At 45.9% G+C, this 20709-nt stretch overlaps 1 protein-coding gene across 3 annotated transcripts in view; it reads right to left on the bottom strand.

The window, feature by feature from the left end:
* The window catches only part of Mapre2 (microtubule-associated protein, RP/EB family, member 2), a 140805-nt gene that overhangs the window by 77143 nt on the left and 42953 nt on the right, over window positions 1-20709 (bottom strand). The window lies entirely within an intron of this gene.

The raw sequence follows: 20709 nt of genomic DNA, 5'->3' as shown, positions 1-20709 counted from the left end.
GTGACAACACTCACAGGTCCCAGCTCCTCCAGAATGAAAACCCCAGATAATCCCCCTTGGTGAACTGGGGCTTTCCATACAGAGCCAGAAAGTTCCATGTGTATAGTTCATTCCCCAAATGAAGAGCTCTGAGAGGCAGGTCTGAAGCACTGCTTCATCGAAAAAAGAGTATCTCTAGACCATGCCCATTCATTCATCACTGTCCGTCCGTCCGTCCGTCCGTCCATCCATCCATCCATCCATCCATCCATCCATCCATCCCTTTCACTTTATTCATTCATGACCCAGATATAGGGGCAGGTGAGGAAAGATTTGCCCAATTTTCCAAGATTTGCAGAGATCAAGTCTAAGCAGAGGGGTCCAGAGGATGTCATCGAAAGAAAAACCTTGACAAGACTCAATCATCCCCCAAAGGGTACTTCAGCGAAGATGGTGTACTGAGGTTTCTGTGTATCTGCAGATTATGAGGAAGGAAATTAAAGCCCTCACAGGGTCTCTGTGACGTAACTACACAGCTGTGGGCAGATTCACGTATGCACTTTACTCACGTCTTATCTCCTGTGAAGGGATGAGATAGACAAGGCAAGTCAAACTCCTTGGGAAGGAGGGGAGGCCTCCAAGGTGGCAGAGGTCTGAGCCCAGAGCTGAATTCACACAAGGATGGAAAGGAAGTGTTGGCACCAAGCATGTTACTAGACCACAGGCCCTAAAACACCATTTCCCCTCAAATTAGGCACCTGTAGTTCAAAACTACAAAGAAACCAGTGGAAAGGCCTTCACGGGAAGGTACTTTGAAGACAAAGGTTAAGAGGAAATTGAGTTTCAAGAGAGGGCTGGGTTCAGAATTGGGTTGCCGGCTGGCAAAGACTCCAGGCCTTTCTAGGCTGTTGTGTATCAGCTTCTGCTGGATGCTATCAATGTGAGCATAAGGTTCTGATTAGCTTGGCCATCTGAACTTGTAACTCCTGCTAATAACTGCCATTTCCTGGAGAGGGTGAACAGAAAAATAACGTAAGGGTGCTTGCTCCTTCCATAATTAATCATTACGTTTAACTTTTTATTCTGTGTGTGTGTGTGTGTGTGTGTGTGTGTGTGTGTGTGTGTGTGTGTACACTGTATGCGCCTGTGAAAGCCAGAGGAGGTCATCAGACATCTTGTTCTCCTCTTTATCCTCTTGAGACAGGCTCTCCCATTGAACATGGACCACCCAGCAGCCCGTGAGTCCCAATGATCCTCCTGTCTCCGTCCCCTACAAGGTCTGTTTTTTTAATATATATATATTTAACACATGTATTTATTAATATAATATAATTGCATCTATTTCTAAAATAGCAGCAAATGCATCTGGAAAATAGTATGACATTTTCCATTTGAATAGTCAGATACAGAAACTCCCTACAATCCTTATAACGAAAGGAAATTTTTTCACTAAATATTGAGAAATGATACCATTTGCTGAGCTGGACTTGAAAAACAACAGAGATGACAACATGGACACAAATTCTCAATCAAGCTCAATGGGCAATCTGTATTACCACAAAGAGATGAAAACCATAATTCAAACATAACTACCAGCTCTGCATGATAGTTTATATGTCATATAAATATAAGCACATATTGGAAAGACACTTCTGAAGGACATAAACAAATTAAACCTAATATTTAACTGGAGATCTGTTAAATATTCTTTGGTATCTTATCTTTATTACCGCCATAACTAATTAATTAATTAATTAATTTTTTGTTTGTGAAACCAGAACATTTATTTTATAACTGATTGAAATCTTCAACATCAACTGGATGTGGCAACAGCTGCCCTCTTGGGTTTAGGTGTTGTTCTTTCATGGAATCCATGTCTGAATCTACGGTAGACGATCTTTAGGTGCCTCATCTGAAGGTCTGGTTTTTTTTTACAAAGGTGCTTGGGATTTGAACTCAGGTCTTCGTGCTTGTGCAGCAAGCACTTTTAACTGCTGAAGCATCTCTCCAGCCTTGCCCCCTTTAAAAGGCACTTTTAGAATATGGCTAAAACACACAGATTGCTGCAGCTGTCTGCAAAATGAGGCCCCATGGCTTGCCTTGGACACGAACCCTCCACCTTCAGTAGGCAGCTGCTGCCTGCGATGCCGTCAAGTGCTTTCTTTCATCAGGAGTCTCCTGAGCATGTCCTCTGTTCCGTTTTTAACCAAGAAGAAAGAAACCTTTAGATGTCAAATACAGGTAGACATTTCTGCTATTTTCATTTTTAATCTCAGAATCAAGTTGATATCTAGGACCCTCAAGTGAATCAGAAGCTTGACTCTTATCCAAGAAATATGAAAATTTTAGAATTCTAAAAAGTCTTTTTGTCCAGGGATATGAATGGAAGCTAATCTCATAGACTGAGAAAGTGCCGAGGTCTCTCATACGCATACACTGTGCACACATTCGTGCAGGCACAGTGGACACATGTCTCTTCATATGGTCAGAAATGCAGCTGATTGTATTTGCCTAAATATCCATCTGTTCCAAGCAGTAGGTGGCTTTCTCCGTGTTCTGAAAATAATCCCAATAACCCGGGGCTTGTTCCCATGCCACAAGATTTGGCTGGCCTCCTCGGGGCACCAACTTTTGCCCAGCAGCCCCGCCTACCCCTCTTGGCTCCCTCTATATCCTCCTCTTCTCCATATGCCTTCTGTTTACTTTCCCAGCCTTGCTTGGCCTTGTTCCCTGCCACTCTGACCTTTCCTCTCTCCCAGGATCCCAAGTAATTTTAAGTCAAGGCCCAAGTCACCCCACCCGGCATGGCCCCTGGTTAACCTTTCAGGAAGTGGGCGCACTGGGTGCCACTGTGCGGTCATGCTCAGCTGTGTAAGAGTCAGTGCAGAAGAGCGTGTGGCAGTGAACGGGGCTCAGGTGCTGCTGCTCCTCTGTCAGCACCTTCAGTTTGCCTCCTCTAAACCTTCCGGTAGTGAGGAACAAGTGACAAGCTCCCAGCTCGTCATGAAGGGATAACAGGGGCACAGGCAAAGAAAACTGAAGCTGTGTCCAGAACCTGGCACTACCACCTACACCTCATGCTTCAGGTCCGGCCTCCATGTCACCTTCTCAGCAGGCCCTTCCTGCCGCCCTGAAGTGGCCTCTCCAGTTACTCTGACGTTATTCTGTTCCTGACTCCTAGCTATTACACAATCTCTGATTAGCTTCAATGTCAACTCCTCAGCCAGCCTTCCTATCCCCCCAGTGCAAAGTCTGTGCAGGCAGGAACTTTATAGTGTATGTCTTATTTACTGCCGTATCTCCAGGGTGTGCACAAAACTAAGTCCACGCTGAATAAACGAGTGTTCTGAGGGGAAGAGAAAGCTGCAGGACGGACATCATAACTAAGGCAGGCAACGTTCTGATATATCCCTGTGCTATGAGGCAGCTTGCAGGGAACAAATTAGGGCTGAGCGGACTAAAGGACTTTGTCTTTTGAATTAAAAAAAAAAAAGTGAGGGGTAATTAACGTGCACTCTTGATGGCAGCTACAAAAGGCTCCGTAGCATAGGATACTCAACAGGGCTCTGACCTAGGGAGGAGTCAAGGGCATCAGATTCGAGATCCAGAGCTAGACCCAAACACCCAATTGGTTGGGTAAACTTAGTCATCTGTATAACCCCACCAGAGACTCCTTCAATGGGGAAGCATGGGGCCTGGATGAGGTGATATGGGACAGTATTTAGCGACTACCCATTTCTACTGTAAGAGGAAGCCATGAGCACAGCTTTTGTCCACCCGACAATGCCTCACAGCTTCTTTTACGCCTCGATGTGGGAAAAGTTAGAGGTTCTGTGAGGTCACAACCATCATGCAGAAGAGCTGGGGTCTGGAGCGGGGGTGATTCTCAATGTGAGCCCCCTCCTCTCCAGACCCGGAAGAGAAAGAGCTGCTGTGTAGACCCAGTGTGGCTCTAGGGAGCTGTTCTGTAACTGTATCAAGTCTTCATTTTGTACAGGGGAGCAAACCCAGGCCTGGAGCATGCTAGGCGAGTGCTCTGTACCTGTGAGCTACCGTCCCAGCCTCCTAATCTTACCTCAGGACTGGGGTTCGGCTAAATTCTCCAGGACAGCCTTGAACTCCTGCAGCCCAGGCAGGCGCTAAACCCTGTTCCTCACCCTGCACTTAAACCACAATGGTTTTTAAACAAATGTTTCCAGGAAGAGAGGCCCTGAACAGTAGAGATCTGGGTGAGATTTCCCCCGTTTATTGATGGGAAAGGCTTTCTGGCGAGAGCACCTGGCAGCTGGAACACATAAGCCACGCTAGTATTTTAGGATCCGTCACATTTTACATTTCAAGTTACTATGTATTCTAGAGCCAAGGCTCTCAATTTACTCTTTTTGTGGCAGATTAGCAAAAATTGACTGCTTATAGGTTGGTTTTTTTTTCAAAGCTAATAAAGGAATTTAGATTGGTATCTAAATAAAGGAATCTTGACTATGTGTTCAGAATAACATATCCTTAAAAATACAATCTTGGTATCTCGCTCCCAAAGCCTTATCCAAAGGCTTGCACCTTCTTTATGGTAAAAATGATTTTTAAACACGTGAGAACATTTTGAAATGAAAAGGAAGTACCATAAAACAGACTGTTAATAAGACAGTAAACTTCAGGCTAACATTTAAAGATATTCTAGTAAACTTGAATTGAGTAACAGACTCTCATCCCCTGAGTCCTTCCTCTCGAAATTCTTTCCAAAGTAGGCTTGGTCAAAAGGGAAAACTTCAGACCGGGGAACAGAACGCTACGAACTTTTCAGCTCCTACCTGGAATGGAAAAGCTTCCCTTTGGCGTCTCAGTCACCCTGTCATCTACAAAGTTTGGGGTCAGCCACACTGAAGCTATCCTGGGCCACATGTCACCACAGACAGCAGGATGAACATCCTTGCGTGATTATCAAACTCACAACACAACCCCAGAGACCACAGTCTGTATCACATACATGAGAAAAGACATCGTTCCTGAACATGGCAACAAACAGACGTGCTGGTGACCACGGTGGCTGAGACAGAGTGAGTGATCTGGGCCCAGGGCTGTGGCTGTAGGCGACTGTACTGAAAGCCAGGAGCCCTCTTCCTCTGCCAGTTCACACAGCAGCTTCCCCCAAACTAAACATCCTCTCAGCAGAGGTGTGGAGTCTGAAGACGAAGGAACTCAAGGGATCCGTCTTTCCTCCCTTTTAATTCAATCTGGGGACTCCGGCCCACTGGTTGGTTCTATCCACATTCAGGGTAGGTCTTCCCTCTTCACAGAAACCCCTCTGGAAACCCCACTGATATACCCAGAGGAGTCGCTCATTGGTAATTCTTCTCACAGTCAAGCTGACAATAACGAGTAAATTAGAATACTCTCCAATTTGTTTTGCAGTTCTGGGAATCCAACCAAAGACCTCAGACACGCAGACAAGCGCACTGCTACTAGGACACATCTCAGCCAACTTCTTAGTGTTCTTGTTTATGACGCCAACTACCATCTTGTATATTTGAAATTTGTTTTTAAGTCAACAAACTCATTACCATTACCAGAATGAAGACACTAACAGTCTTTTTAATATCAGAAATATCTATAGAAACACCAATTTACCCTTACCAGAGGCGGGAAGCAGAAGGAAGGAAGGAAGGAAGGAAGGAAGGAAGGAAGGAAGGAAGGAAGGAAGAGATATCAGCAGTATTTCTTTGCTTTATTCTTTTAGTCTTGTTACAGGTCAAAAGTTATAGCATTTACATGCTCTTGTACAAGTGCACACACATAGATACACTCATGCACGAGTGTACACACACACACACACACACACACACACACACACACACGGTGTTGCACTATTTCTTTGCTCTCCCCTTGTTTTAGTTCTAGGTCAGAATCATACCATACCCAGCAAGGGGGTTCAGCACTGAAGTTTCCAGAGGAAGAGCAAGAGCTGAACACGTGAGCGGGTAGGAGCTCTGCCACATATAAACCAGATCAGGCACAAAAATAACTGACACGCAGTTAAGACCCTTGGCTTCAGGAATGGAGGAAGTGAGGTGGCTTGGACAAAGAAATCTTAGAGTGGTAGTAGGTTAATGTGGATGGTTTGTGGGCTCTACTGAATTTAAGAGTTTTATTTACTACACACCCGTGTCTTCTGAAGAGTACAGGGGATTCTAACTCAGGGCCTTACACAAGTGCACTCACCTACCATACTGTCTCTATCGCCCCAAGATGTGGGACTCTTAAGGACAGAGTAAGAACTGGTTAGTTACTCACTGACCTGTCTAGAGAATGGCATGGTGAGGAAGAACCCAGGTCCAGAGGCCACGTGCGATTACTGCTGCTCAACTTTGGAGCCAATATGAACCGATGAAAAGTGACACTTTGGAAGTAGTCATGCCCTGTCCCCACACCTAGTTCTAGTGAATCCCAGAATTAATTTGACTTAGAAACTTTAAAACATGTTTTAAAAATTAGTCTTGAATTCAACCATTAACTAATAAATAACTTCATTCTGACTGTCAAATTGGAGCCAACATGACATCACGGAGGCCACATGGAGGTCATATTGAGACAATGTGACATTACTTCTCACTGTCCCCGAATTAGCTGCTGTGAAAGTTAATATCACATCAAGCACAACAATACCAAGTTCACTAAAACACCAACAGATCCACTCGCATGTTTGTGTGTGTGCATAAACGTTAAGATGAAATTATTAAATAAGGTCAAGTAGTTTGTAATAATTTGATAAAGCAAAGAAATGGCTTTTTAAAATGTCCAAGTGCTTTTTTCTTTTAAAAGAGATCTTTGTGTTAAAAAAATCTGCACATTTCTGCACTACAGAAGAAGTGGAGAATACAGAAAATTAAGATTTAAGCATTTTAAATATCCATAATTCAGGCTGGAGGTTAGCTCAGTGCGTACCACACACAAGGCTGAAAGTTTAATTCCCAACATGGATAAAAAGAGCCATTATTTCCTTTCTCTGTCACAACCCTTATCCTTTAAGTTTCTTTTAAACTTAAAGGCAGGCATGGTGGCATAATCCTGTAATTCTAGTACTTGGGAAGCAGAGTCAGGATGATTAGGGGTTCAAAGCCCTCTCTGGCTACACTGTCAGTTCACAGTGGACCTATGCAACAGGAGACCTCACCTCAAAGAGCAGCAGCAACAACAACAACAACAACAACAAAAACAAAACAAACCCCCCCCAAAAAATCAACCCAATGTTTTGTATGTATAATAGAACATTTTATGCGTTTTTATAAACACACACTTTAAAATGGGTTCTCACACATAATTAATGCATAGTCTTCTACACTTAGCTATATAATTAATGCATACACATACTGCTCTACACATAACTTCGTAAGCAATGTGTGCATATAGTCTTCCACATATAACTACATAAACAATGCATACACATAGACTTCCACACAGAACTGCATAGGCAATGAATACATAGAGTTGAAGACCGTCCCTTCTCCTAAAGTCCCGTGTATTGGTAACCTCAGAATGACACTTTGCAAACAGGATCTTTATAAATGAATTCGTTATGAGGAAGATATAATGACTTTTAAATGATAGTCCAAGAAAAATACACAGATGAAGAAGGGGTCAGAATAATCAAAGGCAGGGACTGATCGTTAAAACTATAGACCATAGAACACATGGGGCCACCAGGATGGGAAGGGACAAAAAAGATTCTTTCCTAGAGCCTGTGAAGGGAGCATGGCACCGCCAAGGGCACAGTGCAGATCTAGCCTCACCAGTAGGAGAGGACAAAGGTTAAACCACCCAGTGTACAGCAGTCTGTTGTGGGAGCCTTCGCAAGAACAGCTTTGGCAACACCCAGCCTGTGCCTGTTATCACCTTGTGAACCTGTTTCATGTTCATATTTAAGGGTGTAGGTATCTCACAATAGACCCAATCCTAGAACCATATATTAATGTTTGATTTAAAGAACACCTCTCGAGAGTGGAGAGAGGACTCAGTGGTTAAGAGCACTTACCCGCTCTTCCAGAGGTCCCCAGTTCAATTCCCAGCACCCACATGGCAGCTCACAACTGTCTGTAACCCCACTTGTGGGTGATCTAGCATCCTCACACAGATATACACCCATGCAGGAAAAAACACCCATGCACATAAAAAATAACCATAAATGAATCTTAAAAGCAACAATAAAAATGTCTCTGTTCATTGTTCATGTTCATATAATTCTTTTAAGTCAACGAAAATGGTAGTTGGTGAAATCATGACTGCTCACATAAGAAGCTGTGAATGTTTTCCACAATGGCCCAAGGAAAACACACAGATGAGGGAGGAGGAGAAAATGAGTTCTGATTTTCTGGGAGTATGTTGTTTGTTGGAGATTCAAAGCGAAAGTAATCATCACAGCGGGCTCCCTACTTAACAGGGAAGGAAACAGGAGACCATCCGAGCATTTAAATAACAAGCCTGCCCACAACATAGTAAACCAGAGGATCACAGGATGTCCTGTCTGATAGGACAGCTTCCTCTCACAGAACAGGCCCAATTACAGCAAAAGGATGTCTCCACTCTGCACTCATTGTTTACTGGCTGTGGCCGGCTCAGTCCCAACTAGAACAAAGAGAACCACCTTCTGCAGGAGACCACGCTCCTCCAGGAAGGCTGACTACGTCTGGCCTTAAAGGTTTGGGAGTAAAAGAGAAACTGACTAAGGAAATAAGTAATAATCACACAATCTCCTTAGTAGGCCTAGGGCATTTGTGAAGTCACAGTGAACTTCTGTGCTGAGGCCTTCGAAGCAGCTGTGGGGCTGTAACTGGGTGTGGAACTACGCTCATTCGCCCTCTCTGAGCAGCACCCACAGACGCCTCTCGCTGCTTGGCCTCCAGCGCCAACTATAGGTAGTTACCCCCTAGAGGCTTAGAACTAAGCTGAGAGCCAAACAAAGCTTCCAAATTAAGACAAACCTGGTGGCACAGGCATACAGTTCCAGCTACTCAAGAGCCGGATGTAATAGAGTCCCAAGTTCAAGGCCAGGCTGGGTAACTTACTAAGCTATAGTCTCAAACGCTAAAAATATCAGGCCTGAGTATTTACCCTAAAGACTGTAAGCCAACACACGACAGCGACATTTGCTTATCAGTGTGCAGTACAGCACAGTTCAAACGGTGAACTGATGGACCCAACCTAGGTGTCCCTCAACAACAACAAAAAAACTGGATAAAGAAACTGTCTGTATAAACACAACAGAATTATCTTCAGCCATAAAGAATGACATTTACATCATTTGAAAGAAAATGGATGTAACTAGGGAGGATCATAGTAAGTGAATGGAGTCAGTCAGACAAAAATCAATTGTATCCAGATGACAGGAAAATACAAGTCAATTGTCTAGCTCAGTGGCTTCCTAATGCCGTGACCCTTTAAGATATTTCCTCATGTGGTGGTGACCCCCCAATCATAAAACTATTTTCGTTGCCACTTCATAACTGTAATTTTGACACTGTTACAAATCTTAGTGTAAATACTTTTGGATTAGAGGTTTGCTGAAGGGGTTGCGACCCACAGGTTGAGAACCGCTGGTCTAGGGCGAAGGGAAGACTAACAGGTGAGGTAGGGTGAGAAGGGCAGGACAGCAGAGTACAGAGGGAGGGAACGTGTTCAAGCAGATTGTAAATGTGTGTGGAAAAGGCTTAAGCCCTAACAGTACAACACAAACAAGCAGTCCCTCAAGTCAGAATGGAGTAAGAGGTGGGTGTCCGCTGCAGAATTTCAAACAAGGGGGCAGCCACGGTTCAGGCAAGATTTCGAAAACAGGCAAATGGTTCCTAGTTGGCTTTAAAGGAAATACAAACAGTCTCTACACACGTTTTGTTCTTAAACTTAATAGCAGAACCTTTGATCTCCTGTAAGAGAGCCCACAACATAAAGGAGAGATTATCTACATAATTACAGTGCCCTCCACAGAAATAAAAGAGCAGTCTGTCAGGGTGGAAAAGAGAACCCCGCTCCCAAATCTAACACCTTCACGTGGCACTGAAAAAGTGGATTTAGGAGTTTTTCTAAGTTACTGTAATTGTTCTCAGGCTGGAGAGATGGCTCAGTGGTTAAGAGCACTGACTGCTCTTCCAGAGGTCCTGAGTTCAATTCCCAGCAACCACATGGTGGCTCACAACCATCTGTAATGGGATCTGATGCCCTCTTCTGGTGTGTCTGAAGACAGCTACAGTGTGCTTATATATAATAAAAAAATTAATCTTTAAAAGATATTTAAAAAAAAAAGCTGCAGGTAGTCTGCAGCAGTCTGTAGACAGAGGCCAGTAGAAGCAGCCTTTCTTCTTGAAGGGTCTACATGCAGGTGTGAAACACAAAACCCGCCCACATTAAAATCTAAACTGGGACTACATTAAAGTATTCAAAATATACTTTGTGTTTTGTTCTGTTTCCAGACAGGGCTTTTCTGTGTAGTCTTGGGTATCCTGAAACTCCTCTGTAGTCCAGGCTGGCCTCGAACTAAGAGATGCACGTGTCTTGGCCTCCTCGGTGCTGGGACTGCAGGTGTGCACCACCACTGCCTGGCTTAGAAAACACTTTTATCCACTCTCTTGTATAATAGCTGTTGAGAATGGGCTAAAGAGTTGCACCACCCGCCATGACAGAATGTACGCAGTCAATGTGCACACAGAAGGATTCTCACCGTCAGTCACCACCAAACTCCTCTACACCCCATAAAGGATGCCCCAAATCTGAAAGAGTGACAGGACCCATCAGCGAAGGCTCTGGTAGAGAGGGAGATGGCACAGCCACTCTTGAGTAACTGCTCTCAGATTAAACCCTGGAGGCTAAGGGCTCAGTTGGTAAAAAGATTGAACCCACACAGAGGGCGTGGGGGGATGGCACAGGCTTTTAATGCCAGAGCTGGGAGGCAGGGACAGGTGATCCCTGGCCCTCACTGGTTAGCCAGCACAGCCTACTAGGTGAGTTTCAGGGCGAGTGAGAGACCCTGTCTTTAACAAACCAAGTGGCAGGTGCCTCAGAAACCCTCGAGGTTGTTCTCTGGTGCACTTTCTCCCTTGCCCACCCCATATAGTTAAACGCAATCACTTCACGAGAGACACGTAAACATGTCCCCACTGAGATTTCTACATGAATATTCACGGAAGCTTTATCCGGAACCACTCCAAACTGGAAATGCTAATGTTTGGCAACCGGTGAGTAGATAAACAAACTGTGGTAAACTGTGGATGGAGTACTATTCAGCAGGAAGGAGGAAGGAGCTATACAACGGTAGATGCAGCCAACATGGATGGATCTCAAACACCCAGACAATGGGCTGGGGCACTCCATCTGATTCTATTTCATATAAGCTGTAGTGACAGAAAGTGGCTCTGGTGGCTCCTGGGGCTGTGGGCAGTGGGAGCACGGGCTGGAGAGGGCACAGAGAATTTGGAGCGGAGGTCGATATCCAAAGCCACTGAACTATATGCTTTAAATAGATACAGCTGATTGTTTCTTCATGAATTCTTAATGAGGCCGACAGAGGGATTTTTTAAAGAGCATCTGCCGAGTGTCATGTACTGTGCCAGGTATTTAGGACACAAAGATCACAGACTGTGAAGCCAGGTAAAACGTATCAGACTCAAACTGGTGCTAGCATTCTGAACAGGACTGACTTTGCCCCAGGCAGCTGCAGTGTTCTTTACGCGCCTAGCATTCAGTCGTCAGGACAACCCTGTGAGGTTGGTGCTGCTGGCTCCCTGGGTATGGGAGGAAAAGGATGCTTAAAGAGGCAGAGGCATTTGTCCTGGGTCGTGCAGTCCTGAGGAAGCCTATGACAGAGAATATAGGACTTATGCCAGAGCAAAGTGTCGCCATTCGCGTCCAGGGAGCTCGCTGGCTGGGCATTCTGAGCGTCCCACCAGACCTCGATATTTGGTAGGAAGGAGGTACCAGACCTGGACAGAAAAGGCAAAGGAACTGAGGAAGTAGAAGCCACCAGTGCTGCTCATGGGACATCTTGAAGTCCCTGCTATGTCCCTTTCAACAATCCCAGGGAGAGGAAGTCAGTTCCCCAAATACAAATACTTGTGGATTGATCATGAGTTCCAGGCCCCCGTAGGAGAACTGGGGGAGGCTCACTTGGTCTCCCCTGCCTGGGGCCATGCCTACCCTAGTTCACTTACTCTTCACCATTGGCTACCCTAGAACTGCTGGAGGAGTAGATTCACTCCGCCCAGAGTGAGTAAGAGAAAGAAAGAGGAGGACAGGGGTGAGGGAAGCCAGACACACTCGCCCCAGAAACCCTCAGCCTTTATCACACCTCACACACTGCCTCTGGGAACCTGCCCTCCCAGGACCCTTGCATCCATCTGCTTCCTCCTTTTCTAGCAGAGCCCTCCTGGTTACACCCTCCAAGGTCTGTTTATTCCAATGCAGACAGTGCGCAGGTCCACAGTGAAGTTACTGCACGCAAAGCTGTCCTTTGTTTCTTAACTGGCAGTGTCCCTGGGGATGCTCTCAGGCTTCATCCAGCCTGCTGGGTGGGGAGGCTGCCTGTGCAGGAAGGCAGGCTCTGAGTGGATGGATGGCTGCCTGCCTGGCCACTGTCACGGGCTCTAGGGGTTACTCTAAGGTCAGATACTGATAGTCTCTCTCTCTCTCTCTCTCTCTCTCTCTCTCTCTCTCTCTCTCTCTCTCATTCTGTGTGTGTGTGTGTGTGTGTGTGTGTGTGTGTGTGTGTGTGTGTGTAACTGCCCTAAAGTGGGAGATTAGGTGGATCAGAAGTCAGAGTAACAGAAAAATGGCAGTTCCTTGTTCTCGAACAATGTCAGGACCCCACACAGCACCTCACAAACAGCAGGTGCTCAATAAACAAGAAGAAAATGAAACTGCAAAGAGGATATTGAAAAATAATCCTCATAGAGGATTAGCGTGCAGTTAGGCTGAGACTTACTGAGCATACTAAGCAGGCTGGACTCACCCTCAAATGCAGCAGTGTGCCCTGGAGAAAGCAAAATGAAGTTAGGACGATGGTGGCTCCCTCAGATGGGGGTGGGGTACTGCTCATCTGTGACTTGGGAAGCTCTAACATAAGAAAGGTACTTACACAGCTGGGGTGATGGGGAAATTACAAGCTGTGCAAACCAAGCAACCTGAGTTCATCCCTGGAACCCATGGAAAGGTGAAAAGAGAGAACAGGCCATACAAAATTGTCCTTTGACTTCCACAAAGGAAAACACACACACACACACACACACACACACACACACACACACACACACGTACGCACAAATGCACATACACTAGACACATAATAGCAAATTTTAAATCTTAACTGGGCAATGGCTGCGTATACCTTTAACCCCAGCACTAGGGAGGCAGAGGCAGGTAGGTCTTTGAGTTTCAGTCCAGCCTGTGCTGGTCTACACAGAGAATTTCAGGACAGCCAGGGCTACACAGAGAAACCCTGCCTCAAAATAATCAAAACCAAAACAAGCAAGCAAACAAGCAAACGTTTTGTAGAACAGGACTTGCGGCTGGACCAGAATGGCGCGGGCTTGTAACTCCAGCACTTGGGAAATAGAGTCAAGGAATTCAAGGCTAACCTTGAATATACAGAAAATTTCAGGCCAGTCTGGCTACTGAAGACCTTGCTTCAAAATGCAGGGTAGGAGTGGGGGAGGCAAAGGAGCAGCTCCGTTGGTAAAGTGCTTGTCACGAGAGGATACAACCCTGAGTTTGATCCCCAGCACCCACAGAGTAGGGTGTGGTAGCATGTGTCAGCAGTACTGAGGAGGTGGAGGCCGGAAGCTCCCTGGGGCTTGCTAGTCTGGTTGAATCTGGTGAGCCAGTGTCAGCCGTACCCCAGAATAAAACAGACACACGGGTCTTCTCTGGGGCCATGGGTGAGCATCTCTCCTCTTTGGGTCTCTCTGCCAAGACTCTCTTCTTGCTGCTACCTAGCCTTCTGCCCGCCCTCTGGCAGCGAGGTGCTGGCATTATTGACCCTTGGATTCTAAGGGCCCGATAAGCAGACTGGCAGGTGGAAGGAAGTCTGTTTGCTAAAGGGAAGAAAATTTGGGCTTAAATATTAACACGATGGCACCTGTGTAAAGTTTAATGCTGACAACTTCAGGTGTTTCACATTTCTAGGCTGGGAACATGTCCCCGGCACCCTAGAACGATGGGAGGAGAGTGGCAAGGACCACAGCAGGGAGGAGCCAACTTCAGTGATGCCACTTCCCTGTGATTTGTGCAGCACCAACTAAAAACCTTGCGGTTACCAAGGTGGGCTCGTAAGTAAGGAACATCGGCGTTCATATGCAGAGTGAACAGTGAGCAGGAGAGAGTCTTCACGATGCCTCCGGCATCTCTGAAGAATGACATTACCTCTCAGAGCTCTGCCAGGGCAGGCTGGCACTTAATAAAGAACAAGCGATTGATGGCTTCAAAGTAAAACAACACAAGATAAGAAGCATCACAGACCATCCAAGGCAATCTCAGGAGATGCTCCCAACTGAGTTCAGGCGACGGTAGGCATCGACTGGAACCCTCAGGGTCAATTCTGTGTTAGGGAAGGAAGGAGGCAAGGAGAGAGGGAGGGAAGGAGGGAGGGAGGGAAGGAAGGAAGGAAGGAGGGAGGGAAGGAAGGAAGGAGGGAAGGAAGGAAGGAGGGAAGGAAGGAAGGAGGGAAGGAAGGAAGGAGGGAAGGAAGGAAGGAGGGAGGGAAGGAAGGAAGGAAGAGGGGAGGGAGGGAAGGAGGGAAGGAAGGAGGGAGGGAAGGAAGAAGGGAGGGAAGGAAGGAAGGAAGGAAGGAAAGATGATAGACAGACAGACAGACAGACAGACAGATAGACAGATACTGCTATGTTGCTCAGCCTGGCCTCAAATGTAAGATCTCTGCATCCGTGTGCCAAGATTACAGATAAACTCCCTCATCTGCCCCCCCACCCCCGTGCACAATTAAAATTTAGATTTCCACAAGTTCTGTCCCGTCGAATGTCATAGATGCCAAATGACTGCAGAACAAAAGTGTTGGTGCTGAAACCGCCAAGTTTTGCCAGTGAGCATCTCTGCATGTGCTCCGTGCCCATATGCATGTGCATACATGCATACAAATTACTTCTCCTCCTTAAACTCCTCGCTGGCATCCTTCTCTATGCCAAAGTCATGACCAAAATCAGATTTCTGTGGTACAGTTACTGAACCTGATGGAACCATGCTAGGTGCAGACGCATCAGGAAGACTGAGTTTGAACCCTCTTTTCTTAACTAGCTGAACACTGAGGGGCACCACTACTAAAAGCATCAATTGGATCACCCTATATATCTGTCATCAACTCCTCCTACCTTAGAAGAAAGAAAAGACCTTTAAGACAATCTGTCCTGGTTCAAGTGAGCAAAATCCTAAATAACATGGGGCAACTTGAATGGAAAATATGTAAAATGTATCTTTTTTTTTTTGGTAATTTATCAAAAGACTACTTTTGCCCTGGTCTATAAAAGCTTTCTCAGTCTTACCTTACTGGTTATTTTCATTAAAATAAACAGTCCATCTTTGGAGATGCAACTAGCAAAAATTATGTTTCATTAAGCAAAGGTTCTGGGACATTTATTTACTAGTTACATATGCGGACTGGGGGCTTCCGCTTGAGAAGAATTCTCTCCACGTAGTAATAAATACCAAGGGCCAGGATATGAAGACAGACTCTTAAGGTAAGTTGAGAAGTAAGGCTTACAGAACACCAGTGAGATGTCCACACAGTGTTAGAAGAGCTCAGTGCCTCCGAGACCAGCTGAATGTATTAGTATTTCACAGTCACACGGTAGCCTGACAGCACTGTCTTCTTTTCCTATGTTGAGATAGAGGCTCACATAACCTAGGCCAGCCTTGAACTCCTGATCCTCCTGTCTTGGGTGTTGGGATTTCAGGCACCTGCTGCCAGATCCAGCTTTTGAAGGTAGTTCCCATAACTCATTGTGGGAAACGTTATTTTTCATAAAAAAAGGGTTGCAAATATATTTGTCCTTGAAAGTGAAATCAACAAAATTTAAGCCACGATCGTATGACACAGGGTAAACTTTTGGGCCACTTTTGTGACCTCCGTCACAATGATGATGCTGGGATTGCCTGAGACCCTTCCTGGGCCACACCTATCCACCCTTCTGCATCCTTCACACCGACAGACCAGGTCCTTCCTCTGTTCTGAGTTTCTGATCAAGACACAGGGGCTCAGGTACATCAGCCCCTTAATCAGACTGCCAGCTAGGAAGTGACCCCAGTTGCTGTCCCTTTAATGAAGCATGCTGCTTTCCTTGCTTCACCACCAGGAGGGATTCCCTGAGCCAGGCAGAGAAGGACCTTTCTCTCGTCCTGCTAACTGCTGATTATGAGTCTTCTCACTGCAAAATGAGGATATCTTTCCTGACTTGAGTCACCGTGGGCTCAGGAAATGCAAGCCACTACTGCAAGCCGACTAAGCAAAATATTGACAGCAGTGTAAATCTGATATAGGAGGACCTGTTTCTATCCCTGGCTTTATTGGCACTCAAGATTCTTCAAGGGGCATATAGCACAGAGGCTGACCAGAGAGGACAATCAAATATGGATTGAATTTTCCCATCCAAATGGGATATTTGTATCTTTCCAAGTCGTTGTCCCTCCTTGAATCTGAGGGATTGTTTGTTTCAGTATCACATGGTCCCTAAGGACAGAAAAGATGCTGGATTTGGAAAGCAAATCTGAATCCAGAAGGGGAGCTCACGCTGCCGCTCTACTAAGATCCTGTACCACAAATGGATACCAGGGAGCGGGGCCAGCTTCTCCCCAAAGGCACAGCATCCACACCCCTTTCGTAGAGGTTCTGAGGAAGGCCCCCAAACCAAGTCTTAAAGTTGAGCACCCAGAACAGCATTAAGTAGCCTCCAGGGCTTTACAAGCACTAAGTCAAACATTAAAGACAAACCCCAGTATTTGTAAAAGTCTCCTTTGGCGAGAATCCACAGGCAGATAACGGAGACAGGTGAGGTTAGCCCTTTGCTGTGTGTAACTGCTGTTCTTGGGGTAGCATCTGAAAGGTACACCCTGGTAATGTGAGGCATTATTACCACAGCTCCTACTGACTGGAACACACGTCACAACCGGACATTTTCTAGATCTGCACACGGGGATATTTCTCTATGTTCCTAACAACAGCTCGCTTTAATAAACAAACAAACAAACAAACAAACAAATAAAAATAAAAGTGGTAAACGCCGGATGTTCTAAGTGAATATTTTGGGCTTACATTTTACTTCTGCTTTCCTTTCCAGTTCACTTCCTGGGGCCGAGTAAAACATTTTAAAGCATTCAGACACGCGCGCTACCGTGGCTGCAGGCTGGAACACCCATTCTGAGATAGCCCTCTCTGCACGCTCATTCTCAAAAGCCCAGACTATGCAAACAAAGATGCGTCGGGCAGCAGGCCAGTTAATAAATCTCATTTCCGACCGGCATCTGTGTGGAGCAGAGCTGTAGGGAGTAGCCTCTCCAGGGAGATCCAGACCACGACTCATTCGCTCTCTGAATTAAAGAGTGTCACCTCGGATGGCCCTCGCCACATTTATTTTTTAAGCAGCTCTTAAAATATATGGATTCCTAACTGCAGCAGGGAAGCTGGGGCTGTAGACGCTCTCTTGTGTAGTCGCTGGAGAAATGTATGCAGGCGGCTTTACCGGGCCATTTTGGTACTTTGTTGCTTTAAGTGGAATTTCCAACACAAGGCTGATTTTTGAGGGAAGCTTGCTGTTATAATTAAAGTGCACAGGGGTTTTGATAATGATTTATCTATTAAACTCCAGGCACTGATATCTTGTTTATGATGGTCTACACCAGAACAACATCTCATTTTTATGGTGAACAATATGGTACTTGGCCCTAGGGGATGGCCCAGTTGGTAAAGGGTGCGTGCCTCCAAGCCCAGAGGCAGAGTTTGATTCCTAGAACCTACATGGTGGCTGGAGAGAGCACACTCAGGCAAGGTTTGCATCTATGGCATGTACACCCACCCACCCTAAATGAATAAAAGCCTCATCCCTTGTGGGATGCCATCATTCCTTCTACGTGTTCACACCTTCTCTTGCCAGCAATGCCAGAAAGGCCAGGTGCCTTCCAGTCTAAGCTCTTGAGAGTGGCTCCTCTTTGGTAACAATGCATTCTCCCAGGTTACATACCTATGTGCTTGCATGCATTCTCCGCTGAGGAGGAAACCCACCGCCTTAGCAGCTAACCTCACATGGCCTAGAGTGATGGCTTAACAGTTAAAGGCATTGGCTGCTCTTACAGGCGACCTGGGTTCAATTCCCTACACTCACAACTGTCTATAACTCCAGTCCCAGGGAATCTGACAACCTCGTCTGGCCTTGGAGGGCGTTGTATGAATGTGGTGTGGAGACAGGCAGGCAGCAAAACAGACACAAAATGGAAATCCTTCATTGTAAGAAGCAATGTCAGGAAAGGGAGACTGGGATAAGAGCTTCGAGAGTCTACCTAGGTACCAGGGAAGCAGTCAGGGAAGCGGCCAGGAACAGAATTGCTTCTGCTCTTGCCAGGGCCTCAGGACATTCAGGATCCCCAGGGACTGCACAGAAAACTTGCAGGCACATCTCCTCGTCGAGAGCTACCTCAAGCCTACAGCCAAGGTCAAACTGTTACTTGGTTAAATCTCTATTGTGGCTTTCAAACTGCCTTCCAAGTTTCCTCAGCAATCAGATGGCTACATTATTCCAGGATGCCAAGGCAATGATGGAATGCTTCCTGCACAGAGAAATGTGCCACACTCTTCCCTTCCCTCAGGTCTCTCCAGAAACCATGCGGTGGTTGAGCGACCGCTCTACTGCTCATTCACTGTAAAGAGAGCAGAGCAAGGGGAGCACCCAGCGTGTCTGTTTCTGAGCGTGGCCCGCACACCATTCGGCAAAAACGGAACCATGAAGACTCTTTCTTCATCGGGCCCACGGCATCTCTCCCTACAGCACCTGGCAATCCTGCTCTGTAAGGTTCAACACAAGGATGCCTCCAGCAGGGCACGGAAATCACTTAATGACTGGGAGGAATAACTCGAATTAAGAACACACATTCAGTTTCATTTAAAAGCAACGCCTCTTTTTTTTTTTTTTTTTTTTTTTTTCTTTCACAAGACAGGCCCGTTTGACCTTTCTGTCAAACAGTTTTCCATTACCACTTTGAGCTGGTTCACATGAGTAATAAAATCCAACTAGGCAACTTCCTCTGACCCACGTGGTACAGTGTGTACTCTATCCTAGGAGCAGCGGCTACTGACAGAGCAGGGACTGAGTCACTTGGGGAACAAGGATTTCAAATGTGTCGCCCCTAAGAACAGATCAGGTAAGCGAGGCAGCACAGCGACCTGTTCTGTTCATCTCTAAGTTCTCCTTTGAGGTTTTGAGGTGGGTGTCCCCAGATAAGGAAGGCGAGGAGAAGACAGGCTTTCAAACTGCGAGATCCCCAAAAGGTGAGTCTCAAAAGCTGAGGATGAACCACCGTGGCTTACATTGGAACAACGATCGCTCGAAATCTGTTAAGGATGCTCTTGCAAACTCCATTCATTGGAACCGTAAGACATGACACTTGGTGACCCAATGGGTACAGCCAAAATTAACTTAAAGTATTTATATAACTGCCAGAGATGACAGGGCAAAGGGTTGCTTTTAACACTCCCCTCCCTTTTTGAGTCAACAAATGGCGTCTCTGCTCAAAGAAAAGGAAGTGGGCGCTTTGGGTTCTACTTCTCGATAGGCATGTAGATTTTGAACACAGAATATTCTGCCCAGAATACAATTTGGGGATTCAGATGGAAGGCTTATTTTTTAAAGAGAGTTATTTCCTGTTGCTTACTGGCTGAGGGGGTCCATCTTACAGGTATGTGTGTTCTGCTCTAAAGTAAAAGCATTGTTGGTGGTTATGAAGGCTACGTTTAAAAATAACCACCTTAGTACAAAAGAACTTCCGAGGAAACACAACCTCAGTTATCTATCTCTCAGTAAGTCTGGCCCTGAGCTGCCTAAGACCCACGTTCTGCATCACATTGTTATCCTTATCAAACAATGCAAACAATTTTAATGAGCTTATCTATGGGAACATATTGCCAGATATGTTAATGCGGAATAGATGCTAACAGCACAGACAACTCATTAATCAAAAAGCTCACAATGAACGATAGCATTCCCATCCTCACGTTAGACCTCGGCAAAACATCAGGCATCACCTTTCTACTGTAAATAAGAAGGAAGGGCTCCCCCACCCATGTAGAGGCCATAAAACTCTTCAGAAAATGCACAGCGGCACGGTTTTTGTGGTTTTTTTCCTTTTTCTCCTAGATCTGAAACAGTCCGGTCTCTTTCTAATCAGCCTAGGCTTCTATGGAGAGAATTTTGGTGAATGTCTGACACTGTGACCTCTGCTGTCAATCCTTGCACCAATCAGCGCGCAGAATTCTTACAAAGCTCCATCAATCTGGCGGTTTAACATCACACACTGCAGCTTCATCTAGAGGATTCCATCTTTTCCTGCATGCTCCCCAGGTTAAGCGCAAGCGCGCTCCTCACCATCCTCCCTTTCTCGCCATTCTCCCGTTTGTTTGCTTCTTTAGTGCCCGCCACCTAATGGTTCCTTTAAATGCTAAAAGGGAAAGGGGAGAGGAAGTGCAGAGCTCGCGTCCCTTCGGGG

Source organism: Rattus norvegicus, chromosome 18 (genome assembly GCF_036323735.1).
Source record: "Rattus norvegicus strain BN/NHsdMcwi chromosome 18, GRCr8, whole genome shotgun sequence".
NCBI lineage: Eukaryota > Metazoa > Chordata > Mammalia > Rodentia > Muridae > Rattus > Rattus norvegicus.
This window is presented reverse-complemented; position numbering and strand designations above follow the sequence as displayed.